Source organism: Podarcis bocagei (genome assembly GCF_964188305.1).
Source record: "Podarcis bocagei genome assembly, chromosome: Z".
Lineage (NCBI taxonomy): Eukaryota > Metazoa > Chordata > Lepidosauria > Squamata > Lacertidae > Podarcis > Podarcis bocagei.
The window spans coordinates 14,940,551-14,953,905 of NC_138140.1; the positions used below are offsets into that span (position 1 = coordinate 14,940,551).

The window sequence follows — 13,355 nt, forward strand, 5'->3', positions numbered from 1 at the left end:
CATGCCACCCCCTTTTCTTTTTCAGCTACTCCTTTTCTCTCTCACTCCCCTCTTCCTGCTACTGGAGGAATAGGTTGCTCTTTGAGAGAGGTCCAAACTGAGCTTTTGCTGCTTCCATCATCCCATCTGATTCAGGTTCCCTCCCTCCAGACTGTTTTTCCTAGGCTCCTGCCCCCCACGAACCCCCCCATCAATGTTTACAGGGGAAGGGGATAATTCACCTGTCAATCACCTGACATCATTATGATGCCAGGTGATTTGACAGATGGCTTGCCCCACCCACACCCACCCTGGTCAAAAGTACCTTGCGCAGTGCTTCCCAAAGCACTTAGCAGCCGGTTGGTTATCAGACACTTCAGAACTGCAGCATAAGGAGCTTTACTGGCCTCATGTTCAGCAAACCTCCAAGTTCAGGGCTGACAAAGTTACTTTCTGCAGGGATCAGCTTCCCCATGGGCTGTAGGGTGCCCACTCCTGATCTAAATGAGCACCTGGCTATATCCTGAATGGCTGACATTATTTAGGACACAGTGAAGTAGCATTTAATAATACAGCAAGGAGTTTAACCAAGAAAATATTACCTGTTCTACCTGGGAATAAGAAAAGGCACAGACTAAGTAGTTCATGTACTGGTAGATGGCTTGCATGTGTTGTGCGACAGAGCCACTGGCTTCTACTGGTTCTTAGGGGAGGGGAGGCTGCAAAGCTTCCAAGTGCACACACAATGCATGGGCTCTTTGGGAAGAAAGAGTGGGGTAAAAATTTAATAAATAACAGACCCAGCACTCTCCTATATGGACAGCAAATTCCAAATATGACTTCACATGTTTCCCATTTCTCTCTGAGATTCTGGAAATAATGATTGACCCCAACTGCAGAATGAACAACACCACCTACACCTTGAGGTAGAAGGCTAGAAAAGGATTATAACCTAAGAAGGCAATTCCTATACTGCATCCCTCATGGCTCATCTCCAGAGGAGGTTGCCTGATTTTTCTCTGCATGAGTCATAGTGCTCTAAGGCCTTTCAATAAAGACCAACATCCTGGGTCAGCACATCACCCGCACTCCATGCATCAGCTTAGTGACAACATGCTTGAGATGGTGGAAAATGTTGTCTACCTGGGTTCCACCATAACCAGCAACCTTTCCATCGATGCTGAGATGGACAAGCATATTGGTAAGGGAACGACTTGCCTCTCCAAAAGGGTATGGGAGAATGTGATGCTACCAATACTAAGATTAAGGTCTACCAGCCTTGCATGTTGAGCACACTGTTCTATGGAAGTGAGTCGTGGGCAACTTGCCAGGAGTGATGCCTCAATGCATCACATGGCATGTGATGTGCTCTCCCAAGATGTGCTCTCCCAAGCCAACATTCCTAGCATGTTCACACTTATGTTTCAGTGTGGTCTAGGCTGACTTGGTCATGTACACAGAATGAAAGATCACAGGATCCCCAAGGATGTGCTCTCCAGGGAGCATGCTTCAGGCACTAGGCCTGTTGGCAGACCAATTCTGCATTACGAAGATGTCCACAAAAGATGTATGAAGGCTGGCAACATTAACCCTGCCATATGGGAATTCCTTGCAGACGATTACAGTGCTTGGAGACAGACAGTCAGGTGATGTATCCACAGCAGTGACCAAAGGAGAAATGACTGGGAGGATCACAGAAAGAAAAAACACTATGGCGCACCTGTAGCAGCAAAACCAGATGCCTTCATCTGCCACAACTGCAACAAAACATGCCTCTCCTGTATCAATCTCTACAGCCACAGCAAGAGCTGTAACTCTCCAACAGTTTGACTTTACTCCCAAAGGCACACTCTTCCATTGTCTCCCAAGACGGACAGAGCAAAACAATAAGACAAACAACTTCCATTATTGCAGACCACTGGCCAACATGAGCAAGGCTGATGGTAGCTGGAGTCCAGCAATACACGGAGGGCCATAATTTCCTCACACCTTGCTCTAAAAGTAAGCTTTTTTTAAGGATAAGAATGAAAATTGTCTGCAAATATCATTATTTTTAAATCAAGCTTCTCTTTTCAGAAGCTTGGAAAGCAGTGAGCTAGGCAGAAGCTTATGAGCCTGAACCTAGTGGGCACTTCCTAGCTAAACTATTGATTTCCCCTTGAGCTTTTCTCTGCATGACAGTTGGCATTTTTTTTTTGAAAAAAACAGAACTAGTTTCTAAATACAGAGTACATTCCTCAGGCTATTTTAATGCCATTCAGACCACAGACATGTACAGAGGTTCACTGGATTAGAAAACACACTTCAGAAAACTGTAAGAGATTCGCAAGGACGAAACAACCCACGGAAGGCACTAAATAAACTCCTGAGACCTTTCAATGCAATCAGTTGTTCATGACCATTGTACGCAATGGATTGTTTGGGGTGTGTCTGTCCTTTTCTACGGATTTCAATTGTCATCAGTTTTGAATGGTTTTCTGGAAACACAGAATATGAATGGATAAATAAAGGAACCAGGGCTGAAGATAGTTGCAGAGTAATTAATGAATGGAATTAGTTCACAATTATGCTGCCCACACAGTTGCAATTCTTTAATGACCTGCATATTTCTGAAAAAGTCATACCCTGCAGGCAATACCCTGCTACAATCCTTTGTAAGTGAAGATCATTCAGATTCAGGGCAGTCCAACTTTTCATACCAAGTCAGTTGTAAGAGTACTTCAACACGGAACCTGTGGGCCACACACTGCTCAGTTGTGTGCACAGGGGCTGGCGAGTGAGTCCAAAATCTGAGGCCCCACCCTGTTCTCATGCTGCCTTCCCAAAGTCAGCCATACAAGGTGTCGGGCTTTGGGAAGGAGGCACAAGGCTATGGCAGGGACCGGGAGTCCTCCTACCTCCTTCACAGTGCCTTGCTCACCCAGCTTTAGGAAGGCAGCATTAGGTTGGGGGGTGGGTGTCAAATGTTGCTGAGGGCCACCAAAAAACCGGTATTGAGGGCTGCATTCAGTCCGCATTCTGGTTCAGAGTGAACAGAACTGCCTTGCTTGATCAGACCAAAGAGGTGTCTACTCCAGAGAAGCTAAAGGTGGAGGCAGCAGCCCACTGGTAGCTCACAAGCTCCACCCAGATTGCCCACAGAATGATTGTGGGATGGCCAAGAACAGTCAAGCCAATGTTGTGCATGCCAAATGCAAGGAGAGCTGGGAATGGTAGTTTTCCTAGAGCTACTGACCCACATTGGTGGCACAGGGAAACTGAAAATCTCAGAAATTGGTTCAAAAGAACGGAGGTAGCTTCCAAACTTTGGGGTGGGGTGTCAAGTTTTAGTCTGAGCACTGCTAGGGAGTTTGTTCTCCGCCAGACTGAATGCAGCTTAAGTACCTAGATGAGTCTTTTGGTTAGCAGTGAGCTACCTGTCCCCAGAAAGAGTGTAAATTGGTCTATTGCCAAATGTTGTTCAAATTGGTGACATATGACCAAAACAAAACTATGTGACATTTGTTGGCCAATCTGTGGCCATCCAGATTTTGCTGGGCCATAACCCTCATCATCTCTGGCTACTGGCCATGCTGGCAGGGACTGACAGGAGTTGGGTGTCCACAACATCTGGTGCATTGTGTGTTCCCCACTCTATGGTTCAAAGCACTGCAAAGCAGAGTAGATGTCTTAAGGAAATTAACAGCACACTCACATAATAATGCAAGAAAAGTCCTGATGGCCCATCTAGTCCAGCGTTCTGTTCTAAAAGTGGTCAACCAAATGCCTAGAGAAGGTGTGGAGAATCTCTGGCCTTCCGGATGTTGCTGAAACTCCCTTCATCTCTAGCCACTGGCCGTGTTTGTTAGGTGTGATGGGAATTGTAGTTCAGCAACATTTGGAAGTTTATAGGTTCCCAACTCCTGCCTCCAAGGGAAAGCCACAAGCAGGACCTGAGTACATTAGAACTCTTACCACATGTGATTCTCAGGAACCCGTGCTCTGAGGTACACTGCCTCCAACAGTAGAGGCAATAGCCTTTTTCTCCATGAATATGCCTATTCCTCTTTTAAAGTCCTCCAAGATGGTGGCCATCATTGCCTCATGTAGGACCAAATCCCACATGAAGAACTAACCGCTGCCTTTCTGCCATCGGAAGAGTCTGGCAGCAACAACTACATTGGAAAAAGCAAATTATGGGTTCAGGATACATGGGGGAGAAAAATCTCTTGCCAAAAAGGGCAGCCGGGTTGCACCAACAGATATTTTTAGCCAGATTTTGAGCCCCTCTTCTCTTTGATGGTGAGCCCAAAGGAACTGTCCACACCCAGAAAATAAATTTAGAAATTCTTTCCAAATTCAGCTTTTTGGTTAAGTCACAAGCCAGCTGCCTTGCATTCCATTAGACTCCAGCTGTCTCCCTCCCCATCCCAATAACACAAAACACACATTCCCTTCTTACACCCAAACAGGCATCCGCGTGTTACCTTAATGAGTCGGTTGCCTACTTTGTTTATTTTAGCAATACTGTTTTTTAGATTATAACCACAGTATTTTCAACACTATTTTCAATTGCCTCCACTATCAGAGGCAATCTGCCCCTGAATAGCAGTTGCTGTGTTGCATTCAGGTCCTGTTTTTAGGCTTCCCATCATGGGCCTCTTGTTGGCCACTGTGAGAACAGGATGCTGGACTAGACAAGCCTTTGGCCTGATCCAGGAGCCAGACTCTTCTGATGTCCAAGCCGGCTCTCCCTCACCACACATCAGCACTCAATGTTTACTGGATGTAAAAGCTATGCACTGCACCCATGGTGTACATTTCATACATACAGCTTGTTGCCATGCGGTGAGCAGTAAGATACATTTGCACCAGCCTGAAAGCAGAAATCAGCTGATCACAGTGTTAGTGCAAGCCTGCCAGTTATTTCCAGGATTGAGTGCCAAGTATACAGATTTCTTGTCCATTTCGATTTCCATTCATAAATTGCCTCCATCTCACGTCTACATTAAAATGTTATTTTGGAAAAATGAAATTTATACCCAAGCATGTATTTTATCTCAGTGTACTTATTTCTTAAATATATCATTATAAAATATGCATTTTAAACACCTTTTAAAAGTCAATAACAATCTCAAAATTCAGATAACTACAAAATTGGAAGGAATAATTTGTTATTCTGATCCACACATCAACCTAGGAGGTGCAGATAAGAGTAAATTGGCATCAGAGTTCACAGACTCCAATCCCTTGAGCATCCCTGGGGCCACTTCTGGGAGAGAGGAATGGCGATTTAGCTGTGTTTCTGCTAGCTGCAACTGACAGAAGATAATTACCGTAGATTCCGGCATATTAGGCGACTGGGAGTATTAGACGACCCCCCAAATTGGCAGCTGCAATTTGGGGGTTCGTCTTAGGAGCCCAGTCGCCTAATACGCTGGGCAGCTCCGCGCTGGGAGTAAGCCGCCAGGCGTGGAGCGGAGCCCGCTGCCCCTGCTGCTGCTTCCGAAGTAGCAGTAGCGGGGGGGGGGCTCCACACCGGGCAGCTTTCTCCCGGCGCACTGCCTGCCGCCCGCTGCTGCTGTTTCGGAGCTGCCGCAGCAGCAGCAGGGGGGGGGGGCAGGCTCCACACCGTGCCTCCCATACCCGGCGTATAAGACGACCCCCGACTTTTTAACCTCTTTTTCGGGGTTAAAATGTTGTCTTATACGCTGGAATCTACGTTATGTGGTGATTGATAAAATTCAGACAGATCACTCTGGAGATCACGGTGATCTGGGAGTCAACCTCAAGACACTTGGATCAAAGCTGTTTTCCTACTGTCTATGCTTGCATTTTGGACAGAAGATAGGATGAGCTGGCAAGCTATGGAGTAACACCATCATGCCAAAATGCCACACAGTCACCTTATAGGTAAATAAGAATCACATCCTCTCTTTTTAAAACATCTTTGGGATGAAGAAACTGTCACAAGACACCACCCCTCCCCCCCAAAAAAAAATCTGCTGGGGAAAATCTAAAATTTGAAAATCTTTGAGTACCACTTTCTGTTGTTGAGAAAACAGAGAGGGAACTAATTCTTAAAGTATCTAAAGCAAACTGGAAGGCTTGGTTTATGGTGGACAAGAAACATTAAAATGAATTATAGGAACTCCTGTATTTGAAAATCTTTAATCTTTTTTCCCCTCTGCCACTAAATAATTGGTGAAACTGAAAGTCAAGTGGCCATCATTAGCTGTGGTTGATGGAGAGAGACCCCTGGAAATTTTGGTCTCCCAGATTGGGAGGAGAAAGGAAAAATCCCAGGTGAGAGCTGGCAGGGACTACTGTCCTTTGTGGGTGGTAAGGACCTATAATTATTTTACCTATTTGATTTGTATCTTCTGCAGTTGTAATTCACTAGATTATGGGAAAATCTTAATAATGAGGCCACTTTCTGCATCTCCAAATGATTTAGCTCATCAACCTCATAAAAGGTAACTTCCTATGTATGAGTCAGATTCATTGGGTCGATATCCTCCATACTGTAGGGTTGCTATACGACCAGTTTTTGCTAGACATGACCTCTTTTTCAGGGGTGAAATTACTGTCCGGGCAGATGTTTAAATTTTTGGAAAATGTCTGCCTCTGTGTTTTCTCTTCCTACAGTTAGTTATAGTGATGGGAATGAGGAAGGTCCCAAGATGGACCTGGTGTGCTGGGTGTGGAACTTGTTGCCTCCCCACCTGCCCCACCAAAGGCTGTGAGGATGCAATGGCCCTTCTGGAACTTAAGTAGATGGCTAAGTGTGGGAGAGTTGGGAGAGGAAACATCATTTTTCTTTAGGGTGGGGGAAGAGGGTTATTTACTATTGTAGGGGTGGGGAGAGAATCAGCTTTTTTCTTTCTGTTTGGGGCCATCAGGATTCGTTCCCAAATTGCCACTTCCCTAAATTTCTACAGAAGCGGGGGGGGGGGGGGGAGAAGGGATGTTCTTGGACAATCAAGAATGCTTTGTTTATCTTTAGGAAGTCGCATTATGCTTAAGTCTGCTCCCCCCCAATCTTTTCATGGTAGGAGATTTCATTAATGTCTCTTTGGAAAGGGAAAGAATGTATCATTTTGCTCTGAAACCCATTCTCTTTTTAAAGGGAGGGGAAGTATGCACTTAGGCTAGTATTGTTCTGACACATTACAGTGGTGCCTCGCAAGACGAAAAGAATCCGTTCTGTGATTCTCTTCGTCTAGCGGTTTTTTCGTCTTGCGAAGCAAGCCCATTGACGGATTAGCGGATTAGCGCTATTAGCGGCTTATCTGCTGATCGGATCAGCTGATAAGCGGCTTAGAAAAAGGGGGGGAGGGAAAAAAACCAGCAGGAACTCGCAAGACATTGTCGTCTTGCGAAGCAAGACCATAGGAAATTCGTTTTGTGAAGCACCTCCAAAACGGAAAACTCTTTCGTCTAGCGAGTTTTCCGTCTTGCGAGGCATTCGTCTTGCGGGGCACCACTGTATGTTGTAAAAATCTAAATTGGGCTCAGTCTGAGAAGCTCAAAGTGATGTTAGCCTAAGCTCCCTCACTACAACACTGTGTGGTTAAGACATGAGATTTTGCCCAGAGCCTCTGAATGCAATATCCCATGGGACTCCCACAATAAAAAAAAAATTCTGGGGAGTGTGTTTGCTTCAAACAGTAGTATATGGTGCTGAAATATGAACATCCTTTGGAAATTGGCAAATGTGTCCTCTTTTTTGCTCTTCAATATTGTATATGACAACCCTACCATATTGCCTGCATTAACTGGCAGTGGGTCTCCAGGATAAGTGCCTTTCCCAGCCCTACCTGATGATGCCAGGGATGGAATATGGGACGCTCTACCACTGAGCTACTGCCCTTCTGAAGTCTCTACATTAGAAGCAGCTGAGACATTTAATCACCCCCAGTGCGCACACTCGTCAGAATTACCCACCCTTGAAGCTGGTTGCCTATTGACAAAAACACAGGAGGGGAAGCTGCTTCAATGCTTTAAAAAATAAGCCTGTTGGAAAAAGAAACAGAGGGAACCTCCCATTGTAATTTAGAAGAAGCATGCCTCAACTATCAAAAGTTTGCGAAATACTCCTATAGACAAAGCAAGCTTGCGTAAGATCAATTACTGTGGATTAATTAACCTTAAGATGATGTAAATGTTGCAACCCTATATATGCCTGCTTGGGAGTACACATCCTATCAAATTCAACAAGGCTTGCTTTCAAATAAGCATGCATAGAATCAGTCTCATAACCACCTGTTACTTTCAACAGAGCAATGTTAGAAATTCAAATATTATAAGCTAGGCACCAAATGGCTTCTTAAATCAGGGTACAGTCACCAAAATGAAATGCCTAGTTGCCATTTTGGGGCCAGACAGCTCAAAAGTCGTATTTTTCAATATGACTTTTTTGGTTACTGAAATTCATTTGGATTGTGCAGATAAAACATAACCCATAGAATTCTACAGGATGTGTTACTAGTGTGTGAACACAATCAAGATCCAAGGATCCCCAGCCATGCACCTCCAGATGATGAAGTCAGACACCATCCTGCTGCCCTTCGCTTGGTCATCTACACTTGGTCGCAAGTGGCTAATAGCCAGGTGCGAAATGAGCCTTGCAAATTCCAAATGAGGTGAGGAACCTCAAGCCCAGGAGCCAAATGCAGCCTTCTGGCCTCTCTTTTTGGCCCTTGGAATACTCCCCAAGCCATGCACCCTCTCTGAGGCCACACCCCTCACTGCCCTCCTTCACCCCTGAGTGTTATTTCTTGGCTGGAATGTGCCCTTGATTTTTGATAATACTTCTTGATTGTATGGTCAGCAGTTCGAATCTGTGTGATTGGGTGAGCTCCTGTTGCTCTGTCCCAGCTCCTTCCAACCTAGCATTTGAAAGCATACCAGCGTGAGTAGATAAATAGGTACCACTGTGGCGTGAAGGTAAACAGCGTTTCCGTGCGCTCTGACTTCCATCACGGTGTTCCGTTTCACCAGAAGCAGTTTAGTCCTGCTGGCCACATGACATGGAAAGCTGGCCGCGGACAAACACTGGCTTCCTCAGCCTGAAAGCGGAGATGAGTGCCACACACCACAGTCGAATTTGACTGGACTTAACCGTCCAAGAGTCCTTTACCTTTACAATACCAACTTCTTGAAAAAGATTCCAAAACCCCTGGTTTGAAGGCAGTTTTGCAAATAAGCTTGCAGAAGTTGCTAGCTGCCTTTCAAGATATAGTACCTGGGCTTATTATTTGTAGCCAGGAAGAGAAAGAACAGCCAGGTCTAGCTGTCCTGTAACGGCAGGCTGACATGACATTCCGTTTCTCCAATTAACCTGCTGGGACAGCCAGTTAATCTTTCACCAGAGGTTCACAGTGCTCCACAGTGCTGCTGGGATCCTTGCCTCCCAACAGCATCAGGCAAACCCCTGTGTCCTTCCTTTACCCCTGGGTTGGGGAATCCTTTTCAGTCCACATTGCTTCATAGGCAACTTTTTGGGAGCAAGATGACACTAGTAGGAGGGCAACAGATGTAATTCTGACAATGGCACAGTGGGCTTCATCAAAGCTGTGCAAAGACCAGAGTCTTCAATACTCCCTTTCCATGCCTGTCTCCATCCTCTACCCAGACAAACAGGTAGCTACGGCACAGTTTAAGGATACATAGTAGCCAGGCAAAAGTACTCAAGGAGGTCATGGAGGAAGCCTGAGAGGGGAATGACAGCCTGGGAAGAGAGATAAGGACTGGACAGAAGCCCAAAGGGCTGTATTTGATCCTGGCTACTGCTTCGCCCCCTAACCGAAGGAATGGGAGATCCCCTGAAAAGTATTGCCCTAGGTTGCTTTATATACAGTTGCTTTATTCATCACACACACACACACACACACACACACACACACACACACACACACAGTAAAGGTAAAGGACCCCTTAAAATTCAAATTTGATTATGGGGTATGGCACTCATCTCCACTTTCAGGCCAAGTGAGGCAGTGTTTATCTGCAGACAGCTTTTCAGGTCAACTGCCCAGCATGACTAAACAGCTCTGGCACACAGAACACCATGACGAGTGCCAGAGCACACAGAAAGGCCATTTACTTTCCCACCACCGTGGTACCTATTTATCTATTTGAACTGGTATGCTTTCGAACTGCTAGGCTGGCAGGGGCTGGGACAAAGCAACGGGAGCTCACCACTGTTGGGTGGATTTGAACTGCTGACCTTATGATCTGCAAGCTCAAGAAGCTCAGTGGTTTAGACCACAGCGCCACCCGTGTCCCTCTGTCACAGTATTCTGCTCCAAGCATTCAGAAGATATTACTCAGCAATTAATCAGTATCTGGGGAATAATCTGACCTCTGACACAATGGGATGCTCACTTGTTTTAGACAGTACCGTACTTGGTACAAGAGACACGATTTGCACAGTGCATAGTACTTGAAATCAGCTGCTAGGAAATGCAAGTCACTTTTTATTTCCAAGGGGTCCCTCCAAAACCTTATCACAGGAAGACAGATTCAGATGCTGCACAGAGCTAAGAAGTCAAGACAAAAAGCATTTAAAAATCATCAGACCCAGAAATCTCTCTATGCCTTTCAAGCAAGTAGAGACAGACAGGTCTGAACAGTGTCTGTTTGGTGGGGAAAGGGTGATGGCATGACACCACAACTGTTACTGTACATTCCCCCAAGGAAGATATCCAGAGAGTCCTTACAGCACAGAACACAATACAACATTGATTTCTCTCTGCTAATTAAATGCTACATAATGAAACCAAATAAATTCACTGCTTGATTTGCAAAACACTAATTGAATCTTTAAATATAACACCTCTGGTACACCGAAAAGCAGCTGTAAACAGATACAGCTTAAAATCAGAGGAGACCCTTTAGGAGTCTGAAGTGCCACTAGGCATCCCAGTTAAATGCTTCCCAGTTCACTGCTTCAAGCAGAGGAATGTCTTCCTAACCTTTCTCTTTTCAAGACTAGGGAGAGGGAGATCCCAGCCAGATCCAGCATTCTGGAGAACAAAGAAGAGGAAGGAAGGAATATTAAGAGAATATATTCCACTCTTTCCACTAAACAGGACATTTAGAATTTAAAAATCAGTCATTATGCACAAAGCTATGCCACTCATTAACAGCCTTGTTTTTAGCTAATAAATGTGCAAAAATACAACTTTCAGAACAGTGGGTATTAGTTTTCAGAAATAATATGAAAGACTTGAGAAACTAATTTCTAGTGCACCCCTCTCAACGCATGCAAAAAAGCAAGAAAAATATATAAACAAGTAGAAAATTTCTTTCAAGTGCCATTTGGAGTTTCCCCTCACAGGAGGCCTCAACTCATACCTCTCTGTTCAAACTTCAGTGGCAATGCAATTCAGCAGGAAAACCCCATCCCCCTTCAATGGGTGCTGGGACAGGCATTTCCCCACCTACACCCCAATATCAGTCACATCTGGAAACACCCACCAGTTTCCCCAATCACCACCAGTTTCATACCGCAAATCAGGAGCAGAAACTCTGGAAATTCTAAGTCTGTGGGGTTTCTGCAAATATCAAGAAAATGCCAAAGAACACTTTCATGAGGCTAATCAGTAGAGGATAAGCATATACATGAATGCAAGAAGTCACCTTCTGTTGTTCCATGCTACCTGCAAAAGACCCTGTTTGGAGGAATGAGGGAGAAAGCCAAAGGTCTTTGACAGGTTACTTGTGTAAACCACACATCCTCAATCTGATATCCTCCAGATATTTTGAACTACAATTCTCATCAGACCGACCCAGCGCCTTGGGAAGTAGCATCTACAGATACAACTTTTCATAGCTGTGTGTGGATATGAACCCAGACCTCCACAGTCCCAGCCCAACACCACCAAATACCACCAAATCCTATTAGTGAAATACAGTAGGTCAGTGGAAATTAATACTACCCCCTTGAACACTACTTGAGAAAGCTCCCCCACAAAGTCTGCTTTATAGGGCTCAATGAAGCTGGGGCTGATGGGAGTCCAAAATATTTGGAGGGCACTGGGTTGCCAATGTGCTGTAGTGGTTAAAGGGTCAGACTAAGACCCGGGAGACCCAAGTTCAAATCCCTACTCAGCATGAAGCTCACAGGATGGCTTTGAGCCACTCACTGCCTCTCAGCCTGTTCTACCTTCTATGGTTATTGTGGGGATTAAATGATGAGGGAGAGAATCATGCACACCACCTTGAGCTCTATGGAGAAAAGCTGCAATATAAATGCAATAAATAAATAATAAGGAGCTAGAAGAATAAACTCTTTATCCAGTACTGTACTAGGATGAATTTACACTATAGATTTTATTTAAAAGGCCCAGGTCAGGGTGGGAAAAAAGTGTTAATCTACAAGTGGAATGAAGTTTGTTTTACAGAGCTTTATGAAGCATGAGAACTGGGTTTTTTATAGAGTTGGAAGAAAAACAAGATACTCTGTGGCACTGGGGAAACCATCTATTCTACAGTAATAAGAAGAATCTGATTTATGAAGCTGGAGATGATTGTTCAGGTCAGGAAACAGATTATCTACTGTATTGCACTATGAAAGTGGTTACATCGTGGTGCTGATAATGCCAAGGCTGCAGGTTTGATTGCCATATGGAAGAGAAGCATATTCCTGCACTGCAGAGGGTTGGACTAGATGATCCTCAGGGTCTCTTCCAGCTCTACAATTCTATGATTATATGAAAGAGTCTGTTCTGAATGAAGTTTCGGGGAAAGGTGCTGCTGCTGCTTCTGCCATATGGGCAAGGAGGAACTCTGCTCTGTATGGTTCTGAGCTGAAAGAAGCTGAAGCTTATATACTGTAGTTCTGAGGGAGGGAGCATACCTGACACACAGGCCTGAGAAATAAAGAGTGTCCTTCGGGGGGGGGGGTTCAGTTCATTCTTTTAAGATTGGTTTTGAGAAACTATCCCAGTAGTATGTGGGGCTTGGTGCAAGTCCCCCCTATAGGTCAAGAAGCCTTCAATGTCTTTTACAACAGGGGTACACGAATGTAGAGCCGCTATTCCATGGGGCAGGAGTAAACCTGTTTTATAGCACCCTCCTACAGGACTGAAAGAGTAAACAAATAGCTGTACAGGGTGCAATAGGGATTATTCCACAGGAGGAAAAAAGGCTGTTTGCAAATATCAGGGGGATACTGAACTTAGGGAAGATGGCTCTGATTCTATGCATAAAATAAAGAGCATTATATGTAAGGAAATTAGGAGCATCCCAGGACCTATGGTTTGAGTTAGTCCCCAAACGTATGTGTCCTATTGGACTGACAGCAGCGCCAAGAGGCAGGAACCCTTATTACTCCACAGTATTAGAAACAACATTTTTTTATATAATAAAAAAGGGGGAAAGGGGGTGTG

General features: G+C 44.9%; 1 protein-coding gene across 8 annotated transcripts in view; it reads right to left on the minus strand.

Annotated features, from left to right (window-relative positions):
• The window catches only part of RAPGEF1 (Rap guanine nucleotide exchange factor 1), a 107,696-nt gene that overhangs the window by 93,440 nt on the left and 901 nt on the right, over nt 1–13,355 (minus strand). The window lies entirely within an intron of this gene.